Source organism: Balaenoptera borealis (genome assembly GCF_965194805.1).
Source record: "Balaenoptera borealis genome assembly, chromosome: 21".
Taxonomy (NCBI): Eukaryota; Metazoa; Chordata; class Mammalia; order Artiodactyla; family Balaenopteridae; genus Balaenoptera; species Balaenoptera borealis.
This window is the reverse complement of record NC_138880.1, coordinates 22,545,619-22,570,163: the sequence shown is the minus strand read 5'-3', so window position 1 is coordinate 22,570,163 and position 24,545 is coordinate 22,545,619. Positions and strand designations below refer to the sequence as shown.

Sequence of the window (24,545 nt, the reverse complement as noted above, 5' to 3'; positions counted from 1 at the left end):
CCCTGACCAGGGATCGAACCCGTGCCCCCTGTAGTGGAAGTGCAGACTCCTAACCACTGGACCGCCAGGGAATCCCCTAAAAGACTTGAATTTAATGAAGAATAAATTAGAAAGATCTCAACTTCTCTCATACATAGGCTGTACCTAAACAAACTTGATTATTCACTGAATTTTCTTTTTATTATTAGGATATTTTTTGCTATATAGACAGAAGACATAAAAAACTTTTCACAGATATCTAAAAGTTGGTATTAGAAGATGTATGATAATTAAATACAGAATGAAATACATAGCTATTACTCGAAGTAAAAATTTTGCTTGAGGTAATGCTTTTTTGCGTTTGGTCAGTCTCAGGGAGCATGACACGGAGCCTGACACATTCTCGGTGAAGGTTTGACTATGGAATATATGAATCAATAAATCTTCTTTCTCTTTATGGTATATATTCAAACACTTGATTGGCCAGATTGATGGACTCTATACTTTGTTTGAAAGAGGAGCACATGAACATGTATAACCCAAGAACTATATTTTCTTCTTATTGCCTAAATTACTCTCCGGATGGAATTTAGGTGCTTGGATATTTGCATCTTGTTCATTTTGCTTACCATTTTCCACTCTACTAGAGCAATGGTTTCCAACAATAAGAAAAAAAAATGTATTTTTGAAAAAGATTAACACAAAACCAAATCAAAGCTTGGAAAGTTTGAGTTCAAAAGCCATTGTTGGCATATTCACAGATAGGAGATTAAATGTCAGGTCCTAAATTATAGGTCTATTGTGGTGTGGTTTATCTTCTTTTGCCCTCTAGATACACTCTCCACCCTTGTCCACTCTACTCCGGGCTTCAGAGGTTGACCTGTTGGCTTCACATCAGTGGATCTCTCTTGCCTTTAGGCTTTGTGTTGGGTCCAACCTGTAAGGAGACTGGAAGGAATGGAGTGAGCTGGCTGCATTTCTCTACAAACCTCATCTCTTTCTGTCTCTCCTCCGTTCCTATCTCCAGAATACTGCTCTGACTCTTAACAGTTTCCTATAATCCAGCCCTCACCTTATAAATAGTCCCTTTGTTATATACTTTTGGCAAATGTATTGTCTTCCCACTGACTACCTGATACAATCTTCAATCCCAAGACTCATATTATTTGGCCAGTGAGTTGATAACATTGGTGGTACACCTGTTGACTTTGAGGTACTAGTGCACTACTCATTTGCAAGATAATCAAAAAACTTATCCCCCCTTGTGGGATAGGGGAAGAAGAACATTTATTAATTCGAAAGAGTGTAATTCAGGCACAGTTTTAAAAACTCAATTAAGATTTTTAACAAAGCCATAGTCTTATGGTCTCACGTAATATTTATTTCTAGTTCTAAAAGCACCTTGAACATACCTGTATTTCATGGTTCAGTTGAGTTCAGGAAAAGCAAATATTTATATGAGAGAACAACTTGAATCAAAGAAGCTGATGGATGGTTCTGAAGAAAGGGAAACTAATATCTCTCCAAAGCTACAAATTTTTTCAATACATCTATTCTATAATTGTCATATGGAGATATTAAACACATGATCAAAGTAATTCTACACAAAGTGATTACCATTCTTCATTTATCCATTGGTCTGGAAAAGATCTTGAGAAGTAAGGCTACACTTAAGCATACCAGATACATTTTTAGAATTTTGGAGTTTGTTAAAAACCTAGAAAATATTATACACGGAGTTGGTTTGATGTGATGTTCCATACAATGTAATTAGGTTTGTTATGTTTGAAACAAGAAAGACTTTCTGACACTGCTCAACTGAAAACCTTGAATTTTTCACCGAATGCCCATTAAATTACATATGTGAGTAAAATGTGAGTATCATGTACATAACGTATTTCTTCTTTAGAACCTAATGAATGGGAACATGGTTTTAGTCTAGTTTTCACTGAATTTTTATTATAGGAAAAAAATTCACACAGCTCACTTTGTGTATTCATAGCACTGTTGCTTTTCAGTCAGCAAATGAAAAGTTAACTTCTTATGTCCTCCTTTATAGAGGAAATTCAACTGCGTTTTCTTTCGAAAATGGAACTGGAATGGAAACAAGTATTTTTCTTCTACCGCATATCAAGATGAGGGCTGATATTGTCTAGAGCTAAAATAAGTAGTAATGGTTTGCTCTAGGGTCTGTAGCTTTACACATTCTTAAGTTTTCTTTAGTCAGTGGTAAGGAAACAGAGGATATGTATATCGTGCCAATACCCACTCTCTAGATGTAAACGTCTTTGCTAAGCACTAACGTGGACCCACCACTGTACCGCCCTGTGAAAATGTTCTTCCCTTGCCTGGACTCCCCTACTCCCTTCTACCATTACACAACCAGCTCCAGTATCTCAGCCTGGCATACCTAACCTGATGTCCCTGCAGACAGAATTTGTCATTTGCTGCTTTGCCTCTGTATGTGCTGCCTCTTTCTGTTGGCATGTATCACACTGCATTTTACATGTTATTTCCAGACCGTACCGTAAGTTCATTTGTGGGATCAAATCTTGTTTTTGATGATTAGCAAACTCCTTAGAAATTCATTAGCAGGCATTCAGGCTGAACTATTCAACGCCATTCCGCTTCTCATTTATTTGCAGAGAAAACAGAATAAAATAACTTTTACTGGGTTTGTGAGAACCAGCAATTTAACTCGAGCATACTTCTCTTCTCAGATGTAAGCTAAAGGAAAGAAACTATGTCTTGTTTGTGATTGTATCCCCAGACAACTGTATGTCCATTAAAATCAGTAAGTATTTGTTACTGAAATTGAGAAATAACAAAAAAAACCCTGAACCTTTACCATCTATCTTGCTTCATTCTGTAAAAGCCATCAAATTATCCACTATCCCTCCCCCCACCCCCAGTTTTTAGCCATTTGCTGACTTGCTCTTTCTTTCAAGCTTGTGTTCCTAAAGACAGGTTCACTCTTCTTTCAATATATTTCTCTTTTTATATTGAAAGAAAAGAAAGGGGTGTGTGTGTGTGTACGTGCAGCATGTCAGAAAGGAAAAGCCTTCTTCTTGATCAGATTGAGTTCACCACACAGCCCTGACAGCAGTTCAATTGACATCTGTTTCATGGAAGTGAAAGGGCAAGCAAGGTGGCCCAGGTAACTTTTAGCAAGTCTTCTCTTCCGAAGACTCCGCTCTGCATTACAGAGAGTATCCTAGGGTTCTCACTGCCCTTCTAGATGGAGACCTGCCTTTTCCTTCCAGTTGAAATATTTCCTTGGTGAATGCCTCAGGGTTGAAAAGTTGGGGGGTGGAGGAGAGTGTTTGTTCTTGAATTTATGAACTGTGTGTGTGAGAAACTTAAGTGCTGCGGTTCTCCAGTTACATTACAGATATGGGCAAAATAATAATCCTTTTTATCATCCCACAGTCCATAAAATGAATGCTTTTTGATGGTGTAGGCATAATGAAAGGAAATGTTAAGTTAATTGGACAGACACCAAAGTAAGGTCTCAGTAGTAACCACTGTGGCTCCGTGCATTGCTTTAACTCTCTCGGATCATATTTCAGATGACCATTGCTGAGAGAACTCCCAAATATATTCTTGGCAAATGTGATTTCTTTCTTTCATTTCTTTCTAAAGTTTATCACCTCCACTGGGCCTTGACAATTACATTATAAATGCGATTTTGAGCTTGTCCATCATTTTCCCTGCTACCTCACTGAAAAAAATGTTTGCTTTTTTTCTGCAAGGTTGCAACACTTGGAACCAGGACCAGGGACTATGGCTACTAAATTCCAAGTTCTCTTTTATGTACTTGCTTCAAAGCAGGCTTATGTTTTCTTAGTATCTTTTACGAGTATATCAGTCACCAATAAAATAGAAGAGGTAATCCTGACCAAATTAATAGCCATTTTTCATGGATCTGATAATGCCCTTTATAGATAAAGAGTAGTATGCACTTAAAATAATCTCTTGAAACTTTCTTCAGTAACATTTTTTTTGGGTCGGGTCTTACATTATCTTTCCTCTTTAAGTGTCTGGATTGCATATAGAGAGCATAAATTCTCTTTCCGGTGACAGCTATGTTCACACTTCTCATTTTATTTTATTCATTCTGTTTTATGGATTTTGCAAACCTGACTTTCAGTTAACCTTATGCCCCCTGAGGCTAAACTTTTGATTTAAAATTATTTGAAGCTTTGGGCTCTGGATTCTATAGTGGATATAGATCCATCTAAGGCTTTAGATGACTCAGAGTCAGGAGGCACAGCTTTCAGAGTTGATGCCAGGGACCAGCTGCTGGCCCCAGAGAGTGCAAAGGTGGTAGCACTAGATGGCTGGGAATTTGACAGTGTTCCCTGAAACTCAGTGATGGTGCCAGAGAACTCCTTTTCCAAGGTCAAGTGATGCTATAGACAGAGTTCTAATAGCATGAAGCCCATTTCAACCCCTTCAGCATTTGGCTAAGCCATTCATCAAAGACCTCACGTTTAGCCAAGCCTCCCTGTGTTCACACTGCCTGGTGAGGTGTTAATGAGTCTGGGTGTCATGCCCTGCATGCCATTCACACTCTCAAGCTTCTACATGCTTCCCTCTATCCGTTTCCCTCAACCTACTAGGCTTCTTTGGGCTTCTCTCCAGGCTTTGCTTCTTTAATCAGAGAAATTGTCACCAACACCACAGACTTCCTTTTCCCTTATCCTTCCTTCAATTGTGGTCATTTTTTTGTTGTTGTTCACTAGTAATTGCTTTATTCGATAGATATAATTTAACATCAACCAGTAGTTGTAGCATTTACATTAAAAATTTTTTCTTTATTGGATGAAAGATTCTTTAAATTCTGTGTTGCTTTACAATTTTTAAAGTTTCACACACATGATTTCATATAATCCCATAATAACCCTTTTTTTCACCCTACACCTATATTGCCCCTCTGCACTTCCCTCTCTCCACTGGTGACCACTAGTTTGTTCACTGAGCCAGTTCAGGAATATCCCACTTGACCTCCCCACCAGTCCTCTTTGTTGTTACACCAGGCTTAAAAGGCTTGAGAACTTTCAAGAGCTATGTGGATTGACTGGATCCAGTAGCCCTGTCTCCCTCCCTCACTAAATAACGTGAAACTCTACTTCACCGCAAAGATGGACGTCATCTCTGGAAACTCTGTTTTCCTAGCTTGCCCTGAAGTCTGTATCTCTAGGTTTTACTTGTATTCTGAGTTTTATCCCTGTTACTAAATAAATGATGGTCTGTTGATGCTCTGTTATCACTTCATATTGAAACTCATGTGTAAATTCAAGTTTATCCTCCCTTTTACCACAACGTATATAACACAATATAGAGGTGGAAAGAGCCCATAATTTGAAGCCATTACACTTGAGTTTGGGACCTGGCTCAACTTCTTGCAAATGTACATGATACAGTCATTGAAATGCAAATAGTATTACCAGTATTGCATGTGTTATCGTAATATTTCTGTAATTCATTTTCTCTTCCTTTTTTTTCTCCCTATCAGTGCCCTAGCTCACCTATTTATGGAAATACCAGACATGTCTTTCTAAACTGCTGCTTTGTAAACTACTTGCCCAAAGTCAAACTCTTTGGTGTGATGCTTGAGAACTATCTTATACTTACTCAAATATATGTTTTCAGATCCTCACTTTTCCTAGAAATTCTCAGCTTTCACCAGCCCTGCTGTCTCCTGAAGCCAACAAGTGACTATGATAACTCCCCAGTCACACCACCACTACCCTTCTATTTGCCTTTCTTATTCCAATTGCTTGTTCAAGCCCCATCTCACCTTGATTTCCTGGATATTAATATATTAACTTCATTTAATACCTAATTGAAATAATCACACTACCTAACATTTGCCTTGTTCATGGTCTAGAGGCCTGACTTGTACTATTATGATGATGTTAATTATTCTGTAGCCCCCTGATTATTGCTTAACAATTTATGCCTAAGAAAGTCTTCATTTCCTTTGCCTTGGTTTTCTGATACACAAAATGAGGAACATTGTATTTTCCCTTCATAGGTCTTTATGGGATTTTATAGGTTAATTAAAACATTTTGAAAAGCTTCTTGAATAAAGATTAATAAAGTTACATATTTTTATATTTGGCTGTCAGTTTTATTTTTCTGTATATTACTATTATTTATATCAAACTATTTTTGAGAAATTTATTTTTTTCACAGATTTTAAAAAACAGTTCTTAAATGAAAGTTCAAACTGTGACCAGTGGCCATTGTAGAGTAGATGGAATAAAACAAGACAATGCATGATGTGTAATTCCTTCCCACACATGTGTTTATGTTCACTTCTTACATATAATAAAGAAGAGAAAAGAAGGAAGGGAATAAGGAAAAAACTAAAGAAAACAAGAAAAGGAAAGAAAGAAAAGGATTAAAAATCCTACAAAGCAAATGATTAAAAATTTGCTAGCAAGTTTTTATGGTGCTCATTTACTCAAACTTTTATTTAAAGACAGAATATTTTATAATGGAACCATATATGATCCAGAAACCTAATTGCATCCTTAATTGTGGAAGCCAGTGGATACAGTAATCTGTCAAAAAAAACGTGGTCTTGAGCAAAAGAGCAACTTGCAGCTAAGCAACAACATCCAGTTTTTAAAACCTTATTTTTTTTCCTAGGATGGAAATCTTTTCTGTGTCAGCTAACAGGTTTTTTCTGTTTTAATCTGGTGGCCAGTGAAGAAACTTGACAGTTTTCCTAAACTGAAAAGTTATTGGGAGATATAAACTTCAGCTTAAAGGCCTATAAATGTGATTCGGTTTGTTTGAGTAAAAACAGCTTCACTTTTTTGAGCTCCTCTATTCTAGCCCTTGTGTTGATTTAGCTAATGGGTGGCAACATGTGCTCTCTTAATCTGTCCGGTCTCTGGTTCCTTCTGGAGGTAAAGTTCTATGATTCGATGCAGAAATGATTCTCAGCTTGGTTGGGTAATCACTGCTTATAAGAATCTGATAAAAACTTTTTCTTCCCAGTAAAAGGTATAGTTTCCTAAAAGATATATACCGTTGACCCTTGAACAACATGGGTTAGAGCTGCATTGGTCCACTTAGACACAGATTTTTTTCACTAAATAGGTACTACAATACTACACGATCTGCGGTTGGCTTTGGAAGAACTTTGAATACAGAGAGCTGACTGTAAACTTACATGTGAATTTTGTACTGCACAGGGATCAGTACCCCTAACCCCTGCATTGCTCAAGGGTCAACTGTATAGATATATAATTACATTTATATTATTATGTGAAAAGTATGTATATATATATTTTTTTTTTTTTTTTCTTTTCTCTTAAGCTGCCCAGTGTTAGCTGCTGGGTAAGCAGCCATTGTGCACGTTTTCATAACAATCAAGCCCCACTGCTAGCCTGGACCCCAGAATCTGGAGAGGCCCATTGCACTCTCTGAGACTGCACAGATAGAATGCTGGCACATGGCCTGAGTTCTGCCAATTGAATCATCCTGTCTATTCCTGGGTCTTTGAATCTAGAGCTAGTGTTACAAAGAAACAGGAATAGTTTTGCATTTATTCTGGAGATACAAGGGGATTCAATGTTCCAGACCAGCAAGAGCTGTGTTTCCAGTGGTGAAATACGGTGTCTACTAGCAGTGGGGTCCTAACCAGACACTTCTTGTGGTGTGATTCTTACTATTATTGCCTAGCTTCCATTGGTTTTGTAACTTGATTTCTAGGCTCTACAGTATCTTTCCAGTAAATTCGGCAAACTATCCAATATCCTTCCAGGAAATTCATTTTCTGTTTAAGTTCACCAGAATTGGTTTCTGTTGTTTGCAAACAAGAGCCCTAATACACGTAAAGGTAAGAAAACAGTTTCAGTATTTTAATGAGCCTCCTAAATCCACCCATGGATTCTGCCTTCCTCTTTCAATCTAGTGGTGTTGGTGGTTTGGGGGGATTGGTGGTGGTTAGGATGGGAAAGTAGCAGGAAGAGCTGTTTAAGGATGCCTGCTCTAAAGGGCATCAAGTTAATTGTTAAAAAAATTAGGGGTCTGAAAACCTCAATTTTCTCATTGTATTAATATAAGGTAAAAAGAAGTCGTGAGCTTATCCATATCATTTCCAGAAAGTCAAGTTTATTTTAGAAGGATACATTTGTAATCCCAATTATTTACTTTAGATCTTGGTACCTCTTATTTTTGAACTGATGAGTAAGGTAAATGTCTGTCCACTGAACAAAGTAAATCCAACAAGGACCCTTATCTTCTGTAGTATGTACCGAAAAGGTCTTATTAGTGAAGAAAATAAAACAAAAGGGCTTATATTTGGGTTACAAGTGGGCTCACATTCATCTGATCCAGCAGTTCTCCCACACTGAGTCTCTTCATAAAAAATTTCAGAGCAGAAATACAGGAGGCTGTGTGTGCTATGTAACTTAGTGTACTTAGTATATTCCACAAAGGCAAATTTTAAAACTCAACCTCAGAATGTTTACAGAGTAAAAGATGGCCTGCAGTTGAATGTCTAAGTTCATGTATAGTGAGCCTACTACATACCTGAATGGCCTGTATGCACAAACGTTGTATAAATTTTGTTAAAATATAAATGATTGACACTTAGGTTATGAAGGTGAAAGCCATGAAGTGTGTGTGTGTGTGTGTGTGTGTGTGTGTGTGTGTGTGGGTGGGTGTGGGTGTGTGTGTGAGAGAGAGAGAGAGAGAAATCTTTTCCCCAAGGTCATCAAGTTCTTTTAGTAGAAAGTATCATTTGTGAGGCAATTAATATTAAAATTTTAAATGTAAGGAAACTAGGAAGTATGAGATCCAGAGAGTAAGTGAGGTGGGTAGGTCATGTGACTTCAGAAAATGGAGATAGAGGAAAAACAAATATGTTTTCTCCAGTCCCTTTTGTGCCTTCTTTTGATTATGCATTCTCCCTCTAGACAGTCAAAAAAAGTTCAAAAGTAGACTTTCCTTTCTCTTTTTAGAGGTCAATATCCTTTGAAACACAGAGACAAAATGTTTGTCTGCTATATTGTTTGTTTACTAAAATCCATTGTTTTCCCTCCTCCTGTATCGTAGCTAAGTCCAGGATTATCTTCTTCTGTGTTTATTGTACTCCTTGCCTGCAACCAGCAAAGTAACATCAGCAGAGGCAGACAGAGACTGCTTCTTATGTGAAACTTAGAATTATTCATTCTAGACAGAATTTATATTTAATGCTTATGAAAATCTCCAAAGTAGAGTCTATTCCCCAGGCAAGTATTATGTACAGCAGAGCAGACCTATCGCACTCAGACTGGAGCTGAAAGAGCATCTCCATGACGAAGCGCTTCTCCATGAGAACTGAGTCTTTTGTTTCTCTGCTATCAGGGGAGTAATTATGGTCATCTACATTTTTTGTATAATAAGGACACCTGTTTGCTAATAACTAAGCTGAGGGTATCACAACACAGGGTATTAAAAATAACATGGGACTCAATACTCTGTAATGATCTATATGGGAGAAGAATCTAAAAAGGAGTGGATATATGTATATGATAACTGATTCACTTTGCTGTACAGCAGAAACTAACACAACATTGTAAATCAACTATACTCCAATAAAAATTTTAAAAAATGTACTAATATAGATGTAGCTACTTTGGGGCTTCCTACATAGACAATAAAATTTATATAAAAAAATAACATGGGAACACAGTGCAGATCACACATATACACAGATCTTTGCTCTTGGTAACTTAACGGGTCATAGCTTTTTCTAAGTGGCTAAATTGACTTACAGATTTTCTAGAATTTATGGCATTTCATTTTAATAAGCAGTTATTATAGTTAAATAACTAATTACTTTATAGCAGGTGTAACAAATATCATGAGGGTGTCATCCATTAAAATGCTTTATCACTGCTTTTTCGGTGTCACAAGGTAATAATCAAAGGCAGAGCTTAAAAGAAATAAAATGATTTCCATTAGCGAAGCAAATTAAGATTTCATTTTCAGTGAGACTCAGTATGCTTGAATGCTACGTGAATAAACTAACGTAGGCTAGAAACAGTAGGCCTACTGAAATGGTTTGTGCTGAGTGAGTGACCAGGCAGACTGTCACCCGAGTCCACGCAAGGGCATGTTCCTCCTGGAGGAGCTAAGTGTTTGGGATCCTTTTCTCTTTTACTGGCTAGCAGACTATATAGAGAAGGTATAGGTGTTTTTCTGTCTTAATTTGTGACTGTGCTACAGAGGCTGAGAAACTGAGAGGTTAAAAATTAGGAAAATTCTCATTCTTCTATGGGTCTGTATGGAGGTAATATTTAAAATTAAAGACCAAAATCAAGATGTGAAGGTATTGATTTTTATAATGTCTGTAGCTAGGGATGCTGATTCATCTACTTTTTAGAAGATCAGGAAGTCAAACTGTAATAGGAGTTTACCAGTTCTCCAGGGATAGCGATAAATGTAACTGTTGATATAAAACATCAAAAATAAAAATAACCAAGCAATCAAAGGACTTACCAAATTAAAAATCCTCTCTTTGATTATACATGTATATGTAATCATATATATTTGAATATACATACAATTATATATTTGTATATAGAATCATGTATTTGAATACATACGTATTTTTAAATATATATGTATTCTCAAGCAGTTGACAGAATCATGGAATATTTGAAATATTAGAGTTAATAGACGGTTTAAGAATTACATTATTTATCCCTCTATTTTTGTAATAAAAAATTTGAGGCCAGAGGGTTGAATTGACTTATCCAGTTTCCATAGTTAATGGTCAGGATAATACTTCCTTAAAGTGTAATAATATTTGCATATAAATAATAATCTTTCTATGTCTCTACTTTAAAACTTCAACTTAACTCATTCAGAAAAAAGGATTTTAGTTTGGTCTCAAACTTAATCTCTTTATTTACCAATATAGAAGGTATCTACATTATCATGTAGAGTGAAAAGTTAATCTAAATTGCTTTTGAAATTCATCTGCTACTCAGTATAAACATTCTGACCTTCATTATCTTGCAAGTAAAAATGTGATCATATTAACATTGACACCCAAATCTAGTTAGCTCCAAATGCCCACCTGCCCAGGCAGAACCTTAGGCCAATCCCTTCCCAAGTGAACTCAGGAATTCTCAGAGTGACCATGACTCACTCAGCAGTACAGCTCTTAATGTTTTTTTTCCAGATTCTTGTTGGTAGTCTGCTGTCCCTAAGTCCTATGCCACTGCTTTAAGATGCTGCTGTGTATTTGGTGCAGAAGTAGGGAGACTACCTGTAGCTACTTGGTGTCCAGTGCAGAATTTCTTGTGCTCAGAGCCTCAGAACATCTTCACACACTTCTACTGAATCCTTGAGATTCAGTACTCAGACACCATCCACCATCCATTTTTCTACATCTTCCCTAGCCTCCCCAAAGCCTCTTCCTTTTCCAGAATATATTAGAAGGCAAATGGAACCTTGCAGAGGAGGAGAGTGCTATTCATGTCACTTTTGAAAAAGCATTTATGTTTCATCTTCACCCAGCCAAGATAGCATTTTAAGAATATTTTGAGATACATTTTACTTTCTGAGAACTGGCACGAATGATATGGGTCATGATTACTTTAACTAATCACTGCTATTTGTAAGGATGATGGTTTGTGTTGTTTGGCCAAAATATTGAGCCTCCGTTAAGAAATATTCTCTCAATTATTCAACTAAAAACCCATCTCTGAAGCAACTTCACAAAGGATAACTTTACTTTAATCTGTGCTTCCAGTGCCTTATTTTCTATGAGTTCCAAATGGACCTCAAGTCTTTTCCTGGGCCATTGACATGGAAAATGATAGTTGGCAGTCAACGGTCATTAAAAACATTCTTAGAATGCTGCTATAGCATTGGGCAGCCATTACTGTCATGTTGTGAGCGAAAAAGGCAGAATCATAGTATTTTAAAAATGGAAAGGAACTTAGAAATAATTTTGTTCAACTCCCTCGTCATATAGATAAAAGCAGTCATGTAACAATTTGTCATTTTATACCCAATTCAGAAGTTTGCAATCTTCTTCTATAAAAAGAAAACATACAATCAAATAAGGCACTATTCTGTGCAGAGACAGTTTATTTGAGCATCACATTTCTATTCCATTTAACCATTGCACTGGTGTATCCAGTGGTAATTCCCATCCTTGATTTATAACAATCCCAGGTGCATTTTACACTCCATCCATGAAATTACTGAAACACCTCAAAAATAATTCACACTGTAGTAAAGAATTCCACAAAAATAATTTCATAGGGTGGGAATATTTTGCAATAAAATACGATTAGGTAGATAAAGCAGTTTCTAAAATAGTGGGATTCTTAGAGCACTGACAAAATTAGTTGAAGCCTGAACGAATATCTTGAATGGCTGCAGAGGAGGGGATCAAAGATTAGAAAATTAACTATGTTTTTATGGATAAATGCAATAACATTTAAGTTTCTGAAAATTCAATCAGGATGTTCAAATTCATTTCCAACTGATTGCCTTGTTTCTCTTGTATCATGTTAAACCAGCCTTGGATCTTCATGACTCCCCAATGAATTTCCAATTCCTTGCCCTTCCTAAGAGCCATCTGTTGTATTGAAGTTCCCACTAGATCTGACATAAACATTTATGTGTGAGTTCATCTTGAGCAGGGACTGTGCCTAATAAATCCCTGGAACTCTGTACTGCCCAACACATAGTTACTAAGTTTATTTTTCTCAAGGTATCTTCTCTGACAAAGGCTCTGTTGTGGGGCTAATTTAGCTGAAGCTAGCACACTAACTTTTTCTAATTAATTAAAACCTTTAAAATGATGATAAAGGTATTGGTGATCATTGAGAGTCCAGGATGGTAAGAGCTCTTTTCACAGGGGTTAAAAAAATCTTCATCTAAACAAACAAAATGGTCATATGAATTGAAAATATTTATACAATATTCTTCCCATGAGTCAAATTCAGATGATGGAGATCCACTAGAGTGATTGTATTGACATAGTTTATTTAAGGGCCGTCAATGTACCATTGACTAGAAGCAAATTGGTTATAATTGACTTGAGAATGTTGTGACTGCATTCATTGTCTTCTGAAGGTGACTTATAAAATCAAACCAGTATCCTCCTGGACATAGTTAATAATGCATTCAGGCAGGCATTTTGCCAAATTCCTTTGAGACGGTATTTTAAACATTCATTTTGATGAATGGCATGTAGGTAATGACCTTGTTCAATCGACAGAGCCTAGTACACAATGAAGCATTGACTAACAGAGAGTTTATTACAGTAAGATGGAATTTATTTTTCTACATTGGATATTTATTTGCCTCAGTGTGTTATTTCAATTTTAGAGAGTTTTTTTGTTTTGATTATGAAATCAATACTTGTTTATTGTAGAAAATTAGGAAAATACAAAAGAAAAAAGGAAAATAATTTAAAAATTAACTCAGTTCAGAAAAATAACCACTATTTCTATTTTGGTCTAAATCTTTTTAGATAAAATGTATAGATATATGTTTATTTTCATATATTTTTATTTTTTATAATTTTTGTATTTATTTAATTTTATTTAAAAATTTTTTATTGATTACTTTAAAATTAAAAGTAAACGGTACATGTTGTATAATTTAACATTTTTATACAATGCATTTAATGGAAATATTAATTATGTGTGAAGTATTAATTATATGTAAACAACATAATTTATTTCTCTAACTCTATAATTGGGCACTTATGTAATTTCCTTTTGCTTGTTGCTATTATGAGTGATTCTTTGATGAACTCTTGTGTTCTTAAATCTTATTACTCCCTTTTTAGTTGTATAAAATTTAAACATAAGATTGTATCTTGTGCCAAATTCCTAGAAACAGATATTTGGATAAAAGGAGGGAGAACTGTTAAATACTCTTGCCTTGTGTTGCCAAATTGTTCTCCATAAAATTTGATACAATTTTTACTCACATTATCAATTAAGGAGAATCTGTTTCCTGCTCCTTAATTAATTTTATCAGTTTTTGTAATATATTATCATTTTACAACCCCTGTGTTTCTATGAGAGAAGAATATTTGCTTATGATATTATAATGTCTAAATCTTATTTTAACAAGCCTTTTACTTTCCCAAAGTAGTATTTGTATGTATAATTTATAGGAAACTGCGATAGTTCCTACTTTTCTTTCTAGTCTTATATTGGAATGATTTAACATCAAATATTTATTGAGTGGCTACTGTGTATAATGCCTCACTAGAGTAGTAATGAACAGAAATGCCAGATTCATGGAAAATTGGAAAAGGTATGTGTAATTAGATATCAGGTTTGGTCCATGATCTGGAAGGCAGACCTCTGGATACAGACTGGGGACAGTAGTTGGCTTACGTGTTAGCTGACGTGGTATTTTATGGAACACCTGGGACAGCACGGGTATGGACCAATCAGAAGGGACACAGCTGTTGGACAGATGTAAGCTGGAGGATCACAGGGCAGAGACCAGAGTCTCTGCCCTGTGGGATGCTCAGTGAGCTACAGAGCTACATCCTTATAACAGCCCTATTTTTCAGGGTTGATGTTTAAATGCTCACTGTAACTAATTTTTCTTATTTTAGAAAATGTCATTGGATGGTCTGCTCACATATTAAATTAAAACACTACGTATGTATTAAATGCAAATATCTTTGTAACTACTCTTCAGATCCCTTTTACACCTAACAAAATAGCCAACTTTTTGGTACCATTTATCTTAGCCACTTTGGCACGGTAATCACATATCTTTTTCTGAAGCTAATTTTATTTCTAGAAGTTGGTATTTCTTTATATGATGAAGTACTAATAGTAACTTTACCAACATGGGGAGTTTAGAGAAGTCCTCTGGCGCTACAAATGAGTTTTGCTCTTTTAACTTTTAACTTTATAGACACCTAAATTATTTTAAACTACCAATATATATATAATTAACAATGTATTTATTTGTAAGTAAGCAATAGTGCATGGTGGGCCCTTCAAAATAACATCTTACTTTTTCTATAGCAATTCACAAAGCACTTAGCATATAATATTTCATTTACTTATGGCAACAATCTTTTGAAGGAGGCAGTGTAATATTTTATAAATAAGGAAACTGAGACTGAGAGAAATCAAACTATTTGTCTTAATGTACACAGCTTATAAGTAGCATAATCAGAGCCCAAATTCTGGGATTTGTTTGCTTAAATCTAATATTGTTTCTACTATAACTACCTTATGACTTGGCTTTTTTAAAAAACGTTTTTAGTATTGACTACAATTAGTTTTGTTTTAAAAGAAGATGTTTTAAAGGGCTTTATCAATTTTTAAATAGACTAAAAGCCTTTGCATTTCAGGATGCAATAAAAACTCAGTTACATGAACGTTGATTAGTTAGGTTTTTTAATATTGAATCATGGTCTCCACTGACAAAAATTTATTAATGCATTCTAATTTTCTAATTTTACATCCCATTTTCATTAACAAACCTGAAATACGTGATGAGGCACAAATTCTTCTCTGTATTTGATAGTCCATTAGGTTCTGTGCTGTGTATCCAACAACTGCCACCATCCTCCAACCTACAGAAGCAGATACCTTATGAATTACAGATTTTTTACATAACTGAAGACAGTGGCTACAAGTCCATTTGGATTTAAATAATTTAGAACTGATCTGCTACGTGGAGTGGGACAGATCCACTTTATATGGCAAAATAAGAAAAAGATAAACAGGATTAATTTGGTTTACTCAGGAATATTTTAAGTAAAGATTAAAATTAAAGTCTACCAATTCCATTAATTAACATAAGCACCGTAATTCCAAGGGAAAAAATCAGGTACCAATGACAAGGATTTGTCTATTTTCTTTCCAGAAACTGTAAAATATAGGGTCATTTGCAGTCCAAGAATCATATGGTATATATCTATAGAGTATAAAATGTCTATTAGAATAAAATATCTTGCCCCATTGTGATGGTTAATTTTGTGTGTCAACTTGACTGGGGCAAGGGAAGCCCATATAACTAGTTAAACATTATTTCTGGATCAGTAGAAATGCTTCCAGAAGAGATAAGCATTTGAATTGGTGGACTGAGTAAAGCAGATGGCCTTCCCCAGGGTGGGTGAGATCATCCGGTCCACTGAGGGGTGGAATACAAACAGGTGGTGGAAAGTTGGATTCACTCTCTGCCTGACTGATGAGCTGAGACATTGATCTTCTGTCCTCAGCCCTCTTGATTCTGAGGCCTTCACACTCGGACTGGCATCTACACCATCCACAATCTGCTCTCTTGCTTTCAGGCCTATGAACCACACCACTGGCTTTCAGGGGATCTCCAGCTTGCGGACAGCAGTGGGACATCTCAGCCTCCATAATTACGTGAGCTGATACCTTTCATTAAATCTCTTTCTAGATATATAACAGTATTTTTAGAAATATAATTATATACTAGCTCTTTCTGGATGTAAAATTATAGTATATTTAAAATATAAATATGTAATATAAATATTGCATATTTGTAAAATATATAATAAAACATAAAAATTTATAGTTATTAGATATATATTATAATTATATCGACTATATAGTAGATATATCTATATTTAATAAATATATAGTATTAAGGTATTTAATATGGTATTAATTAATGTATAATGTTATATGTATATATTCTATTCATTATGTTTCTTGGAGAACCTTGCTTAATACAGCCATAAACATCCTTATTTTCTGGTTGTGCTGGATAGAATAATGATCCCTCCAAAATGTTCATATTTTAATCCCAGAAGCCTGTGAGTGTGACCTTATAAGGAGACCTTGCCAGTATGATAAAGTTAAGGGTCTCCATATGGAGAGATTATCCTGGATTATCCTGGTGGGCCCTAAATGTAATCACAAGGATCCATATAGGAGAGAGGGAGAGGGAGATTTTATTATAGAAGAAGCTACTGTGAAGACAGAAGCCAGACACTAGGCTGCTGGTTTTGATGATGGAGGAGGGGCCACCTGCCAAGGAATGTAGGTGGCCTCTAGAAGTGGGAAAAGCAAGGAAATGGATTTTCCCCTTGACTCTCTAGATGGAACCAGCCCTGCGTTCAGCTTGTCTTCAGTCCAGTGAGACTGATTTTGGACTTCTGACTTCCAGAACTGTTAGAGAATAAATTTGTATTGTTTGAAGCTACTAAGTTTGTGGAAATTTGTTACAACAGCAATAGGAAACTAATACAGTGATGAAACCTATTCTGGACTCAGTTTTCTTCTCTCCTGATAAAATTTCTATACTCTGTGTCTCTGAGGCATTTCACAAGATGCATTTGCTTCTGGACATCCCAATCCCATAATTCTGAGAGGTCATCCCTTACAGAAAGGCATGTGGATAGGGCCAGGCATAAGTCCTGGGGCTTGAGGAAAGTCTTACTCAGAGCTTTTGGAAAGGTTCCAGGGGAAGGCAGTTAAGGATCCGTGGGGCTGGTTGGGCCGTAGGCGAGCCGGCCTGTGCAAGCTGGGCATGGTGTTCCTCTCAGTACACAGTGGTCAGTGGCCAGTCCCCAGGAGGGAATAAGATAGCCTGGGTCTTGGCACTTGGTCTTCTGCTCACTCATGCATCAGGATACACAAGCAGATGATGGGTAAACCAAGAGAAACCACAGTCTCTGGCGAAATATCCCTGCCAAATGCAGTAAACTTCTAGAATCATTGGATCAAAAGAGATAGACATCCGGAATGATGAAACCCAGAAATTGCCAAGGGAGTGAATTTAGCATAATTTAAGAGTAAGTTCTTTGGTTCATTTTAACAGACCAGAGATTAAAAAAATAGTGTAACATCTGAAGTTTTGGAATCTATGCTTTATTTCCCCTGTGCATCATCCTTCGGCTTTTCTCAAGTCAGAATTGTCAAGGGAGTGCTGACCATGAGCCAGCTGCTCTCTCCTGGCAAGCAGGCTGACCACAAAGAGGCAGACATAACAGGGTGGAAATATCAACTCTCACTTCTTTTTTGCTGGCTTAAGACTTGGTAAGTTGTTTGATCATCCAAGAAATCTAAACTGCAAGCAGAGAGTCTACATTTCTGGGCCGTAATCTGGTTACCCCTGGGCACTCTGTTCTTTGCTTGACTCACCTGCTGCTCTGCCTTACTTTCCTTTGAGTCATAATCTACTTGAGATGACATGGTCTCTTGAAGTGACTTTGCTGTGCCACAATGACTTGCAGAGATTTCAGGATGCAAGGTTTTCACCTTTGACTCACAGCTCTCTTTTTCCTCTGAAAATGGACTGGGAACAAATCTAACTGATAATAGTACTCAATCATTACTCATTTTGAATCTCCTAAGAATGGTGACCAGTCAGCTCATAAGGTTGTAGGATGAGTTCTTTCTTGGAAGGCACCTTGGAAGGAGATTCAAATAAACCTCAGAGAGACAGTTCTGTGTATCTTCCATGGCTGAGATAAAGTATTTGAATCCTGCATAATTGGGTTATTTTCCCAGAAGATTATCAGCCCAATGGATACAGACTTCTATTGGGCTCTGCTATTAGTTTATCAGGTTTGATCAGAAATATATACAGACAGGACATAGTCTATGCTCAGGCTAGATTCCCATTACATGTAGAAGAAGAGCAGATCACAGAAAGAATTTGAGGCTGCAGTGTCTGCAATTAGCACCGGGTTTAGTCTATGGCTGGGGCAGCTCAAGGGTGTGAGGTACTGTGGACCACCTGGGAGAAGAGCTTTGAAGGAGGTGGTCAACACCTCTATTTAATCTTTACTACATGAGACATCACCTAACGCTCTTTTTACTCAATGCCCCAATTTTTGGCTCTTTCTGGATCTCCATCTCCTATCACTGTCTTCTGCTCCTTGGCACAGGAGGGGACAGGCAGGTGAGAGAAAGCACAGGCAAAAGGGGAATGAGGATGTGAGGATAAGGCTGACTTCTGGGGAAATTTCTTTTCATTAACGAAGGTGCAGATAATTCAGGCTGTGCACACAGTGGAGAGGGCAGGAACCCAAGTGGATTCACCAGACATTCCCATTCTCAGCTCCCTAAGGTATTTGGAATTATTGCCAGGGGTTATAAATCAATACGTGCCATGAACATTGCCATTGTTCATAGATTGAATAAATAATATATGCCATTTACTTGTGTTACTATGTTTCAAATATAACAGAATATAGATTTATTTTTAAATGAACTATTACTTTTCTGTTTTTCATTTGTTCCCCAATACAGCATAGTAAAATTAATAGTACCATCATGTGGACATCTGGAAAACAAAGCTCTTTTTTTCTTCAAATTTTATAAAACTAAGAGTAGACAAATTCTGACACCTTAGAAGGACCAGATGTTTTGTTGGATAAATGCAGCCATAACTTCCCCAAATACAATAGATATTCTGTTCACACAATATAAACCTGTCACTGGATGCATTTTGTTCTTTCATTAAAATTTGAGGATTAGCCTATTTTATTTCTTTCAAAATCAGTTGTTTGTCATCAGGTAACTGTGTCATTTAAAATTAAAATATGAAACAGACATATTTTTCCTCTTAGAAAAAAATATAGACTGAAAAGGGGGGGATTCCTCACAATTCTATCACTCAAGATATTTAATATTAGTATCTGGGTATATATCCTTCTGTAACTTTTAAAATACACATGCTTATATATAATATTTTTAAGAGATTTTTTCCAGGCTCTATTTATAGCTTGTTGTCTTTTTTCTTCAATTTACCAATTTAGGATTAACATTTTTCCATGAGAAGACATCTTGTTAAAATTTGGAATTCCCTATTAAATCATTTTCAAAGGAATCTGTGATTGAGGTAAATCCAGGTTTCTAGAGAGCAGAAAGGAATTCTTGTTTCCCTTTGAAATCATGCCTGGAAGGTATGAGAAGTTAATGTGACTACACATATTTTTTTTCTAACACATCTTCCTCCCAACTAAATAATTATGATTTCTTTCCCTATGCCACATGTTCTTTTATGCTTTTTGTTCTTTGTCTGTGATTAAAACCTCTTTAATTAGGGGCTAGAGAAATCACTCTAATTTAGGATTCATTTAAAATTCACTGGCCTGAACTTACAATTCTAATCTTTCACTGCTTGTGTCCATTTATTAGGATGCTTTTAGCATTGCATAGCTTCATATCTCTAAAAATAAAAAGTTCTTTCAAAGCCTATTTAGAAGGCTCTCAGGAGTGCATAGATATCAAATAACACTCTAGTATTTCACAGATTTTAGTTTAAATGAGATAGAAACATGTGAACTAAATTTCCTTTAATAAAAACACAAGCTTGCAAATTACAGACTGTATAATATTTCCCTGGCTATAACCTCAGGAGGAGCAAAGTACCTCTTCAGGGGATAAATTTTAGACTGAAAGAACAATAAAATGGACTCAGAGGAGAGTAACAGAATAATTAAAGGCTTAGAAAATAATACCTGTAGAGCAAATAACAGAATTATATTTATTGCCTTGGTGAAATGGCTGTTAGCAATTACAGAGTTTACAATGGCAAATTGAATAGTGACCACTGTTAACTGATGTGAAGGATGAAACAAGAGCTGGAAGCCTTAAAATATTTAGGTCACATCCCTCTAAAAGGAGATTAAAAAAAAAACAGTCATTTATTAGAAAGACAGTGAAGTTGACGGAAAGTACATTGGACCAGAAGTCAGGAGATCTGAGTTCTATTTGGGCACTGCCTCTGACTCATCATGCAACCCTTCATACATCCTATTATCTCCCTGAATGACAGTTTACTCATCTTTTAAATAAAATGATGGAACTAAGATATCGCTAATATTCCATCAGCCCTGACATGCTCTGATCAGGGTAGTATCATTCTTATCCAGTGTGGCAGAGACTGTCAGTTGCCTTCTCCAACATCCATCTACCCCTTCCACCTTAGAAACAAATCCTGATATTTTTAGCTGGCATAATTTTTCCTAGAATAAAAGACTGTATGTCTGAGTTTCCCTGTAGCATAGTGTGGCCATGTAACTAAGATCTAGTAAATGAAGTGGAAGCAGATGAATTGCATGGGACCATGGGAAGGTAGCTTTAAGGGAGCTGACTCAGCTTCAAGGGGTCCCTTTTTGTTTTGTTCTTTCTTTTTCTCCTTCAGACACAAGACTTAGATGAGCTGGCTTAAGCTTCAGAAGTCACCTTGGACCATGAGGTGATCTTGAGAATGGAAGCAATTGTCTAGGTAATGGAACAAAGATAACATCCTGGGTGTCCTTAATGACACCACAGAGTCACCATGTATGTCCTGGTCTGTTCTGTGCTTTTTTACAGGAGAGAGAAGTTCGTATCTATCTTTGTTAGGCACTGCTAATTTTTTTTTCCTTTTAAAGCAGCTATATCGAATTCTAACTGATGCAGTCAATAAAATGTGATTATTGCTGTTTTAAAATAACTACAGCTACCAATTATTTTTCACTTAGTAGATGGCAGACATTGTGCTAAGTGTTTTATGGACATTGTCTGATTTGATTTGTAAAATACAAATACTTATGAGTTAGGTATTATTATCTATAATTTATAACTAAGGAAATAGAAGCTTAGAAAGATTAAATAGTATCTACAGGGTCATCATGGAGCTCATAAACGACCCAGCTTGGATTCTCAACCAGTTTGGGATGACTCTAAAACTTGTTCTCTCCATCACTATCATCAGTTTAATGCAGTCGTTCTTCTCTGTGGGTAGCAGATGTACAAGGAGCACAATGTTAGGTAATATTTCTAGAGAGCCTTACAGAAGTATCAAGATGTAGAGAATATGACATTTAATCTTGTCCTGAACAAAAGTAGGAAACAAAGATACATCATGCCTGCACTATAATACAGACAATAACTATCCCCAGACAATAACTATCCCCACAGATAATAACTATCCCCAAACCTTACTTAGACAAATATTTTACCTTTATATGAGATTTTTTAAAATGGAAATGACATTACCTGATATCAGAGACTACGTTGGGGATTAAATACAGTGATATATGTAAAGTTCATAGGTACACAATAGGTGCTCAATAAATGATACCTGACAGCATTATTATTTAAGGGATCCATAGTGATATTATGAAAATCTGGGGGAGTCAGAAATATTAGGTTCAAATACAGCCTGTGCAACTTGGTAATTATGTGAACACAGTTAAGTCATTTAACTTTGAGGCATTTAATTTTCTAAGGAATGGGTTACTTATTTTACAGAATTATATTTAGAGGTGATGTTTTTCCAGTGCCCATTCCAATGCTTGACATGTTCTAGAATCCCAGCAAATGGAAGTATTAATATTATCATTATTATTATTCTCAAAGGAGTCTGATAAACTAGTTTGCCAACTGTTATTTTCTCATTGGTTTATCGACTTACATGGAAGATTGCTTGCTGTGGGGTGTGGCTGAGCTACAGCAGTGTGTGTGCCTGTAACTCAGAGGCTGCTGTGGGGTGGTTTCTGTCAGAGCAGACAGCTGCAGTACGTACTGTGACACACAGTGCACTGGCCCATTTTGCTGGTCCCGCTAGATTGCTTTGGAATTCAAGTTTGTCTTCTTCAATTATTGTTTCTGTGCATGCCTTGGTCTCCTCTCTGCCTTTGCCCTGTAACCAAGGTCATCCCAACCTCAGCAGGCCAAGAGGAGACTGGTGCTTGCTGGAAACACAGGGCAAAATTATCATGGGAGAGATGTACCAGGCTAGATGGGGCTTTACAAAGTGGGTACTCCATGTGAAAACATGTTCATGTATTTCTGTTTTTCATTCTTTTCGCAAATTTTCACTCTTTTGAAAATTGTGTCTCATAAAAATCAAATAATAAAACAGTACAGAATGAAAACAAAGGTTTTCTTATATAAATATCACTTATTTAATTCTTTCTAACATTAACAGTGCATTTAGAACTCTATCAGAAAGTTGTCCTCAGTTATTAGGAGTGCATAACTCTCAAAGCCTTATGCAGAGTTCTAAACTGGTAGAAATGTTTCCCCATCTCTCCTTACTTCCTTCCCCTCCCAGTCAAGTTTTATTTGAGATTAAAATATTTACATACCAATTTTTTCCATTTTAAAATTCCCAAATTTTACCATATCCTTCATGGAAAAAGGATGACTCTAAACTCCTGCTTCTAGGCTACTCATGATGAAGAATCTGCTGGAAGCTCTGGAGGACAGGTGCTCACTGTCTAATGTTACACAGCTCTCCTCTCTCAACTTACTGCCCCAGGAAAGGAATTTTTTCCTGAGCAGGAGGGAGCTGAGGAAGTCTGGGCAATCCACAACAGACCATCTGAAATCATTTTCCCAGGCGGCGGAATAAACACCTAGCCAGACGCTACATTGTTTTTCAAAGAGGTGAGTCCTTTCTTGTTTCCTAACTGCCATCTAAAAAATTCTAAACAAAAATTAAGCTGTTGATGCATGCAAAAAATCCTAAGCAAGAAATAGCTCTTCTTTTCTAAAGGAAGCAGTTTTGGAGGGGGGGGGTAGTGTAGGTCTGGGTGAGTCGTTAAATAATGGTTTTGAAATCAAGGTCAATTTTCTTTGGTAGTAAGGTATGTGTAAATCAGAATTTCTGAGATTACTACAAAAGAAAAAGAAGGTGGTTAAAGGATTGGGTGGTTGAACTGTACTTACGTTCTTTTTTATAACTGCATTCTTTGAAGGAAAATGTCAAGTTCTGTTTAGATTCTATAGAAAAAAATTTCAGAAAACCTAGCTAACTTGAGCATTTCTCCCCCTCTGCTTTTTCTGTTACCATTACCTTAGAATTACTCCTGCTGCCCGTGCAAGGATGTCATTAAAAACAGCAATGGTGTTAGTTTAAGGGCTGCTAGACTACAGGGCTCTAGGAGTTCAAACTATGCTTCTTATATTCAACACCTGCCATTATTTTCAAGTGTGTTATTGTCATGCCTCTCTTATTACTTCTTCCTTTGGGCTTCCATGGCAATTTGTACATGTTACTATTACAGAATTTATCCAATTGCTTTATAACTAGCTGTTTATGTGTCTTCAATACATATGATTTTTGATCTCAGAAAACACTCTGTCAGTAATTTTTTGGTCTCCAGTGAATAGACTAGTGCTTGGTACATAGTAGGTGTTTAATAAATTTTTTATTGATTGAATGGAAGCTCTCCTGGCCATGCCCATTATTTGCAGACAAAGAACCTTAGGGTGTAATCGGATTTAACATTTGATCTTTGGAAAACACTTAGTGAAAGTGTTCCAACAACACTCTTTAATAAAATAAATTTAGTGTGACATATAAGAATGTGTTCAACCCAGAGATTAGCTTCCTTTTTAATAATGAGCTATCCCAGCAGGTTGTGTCTGGATGTGATGCTTTGGCTCACTCTGGGTTGATATCAAATAATTTTTCTCCATTTCTCCCCTTCTCAGATGTTCTATGGAGCTCCTGTCATAAGTGCAGGGCCAAAGGGAGGGCTGGGCACAGTTTTGCTCTTCCACAGAACATCTCTAATTCAAGCATAGACCATAACCTTCATCAAGTCTGCCAACCTACACAGGTATATCCTT

At 36.4% G+C, this 24,545-nt stretch overlaps 1 protein-coding gene across 5 annotated transcripts in view; it reads left to right on the top strand.

Annotated features, from left to right (window-relative positions):
- The window catches only part of LOC309619762 (uncharacterized protein), a 434,282-nt gene that overhangs the window by 235,874 nt on the left and 173,863 nt on the right, over positions 1-24,545 (top strand). For 4 of the 5 annotated variants that reach the window (XR_014239186.1, XR_014239187.1, XR_014239188.1 and 1 more), the window contains exon 1: positions 8,650-23,357. The gene's annotated coding sequence lies outside the window, so the exon portion shown is untranslated. Of the gene's footprint in view, positions 1-8,649; positions 23,358-24,545 lie in introns of those variants that run through there. The other variant, XM_082375436.1, reaches the window with a different exon arrangement.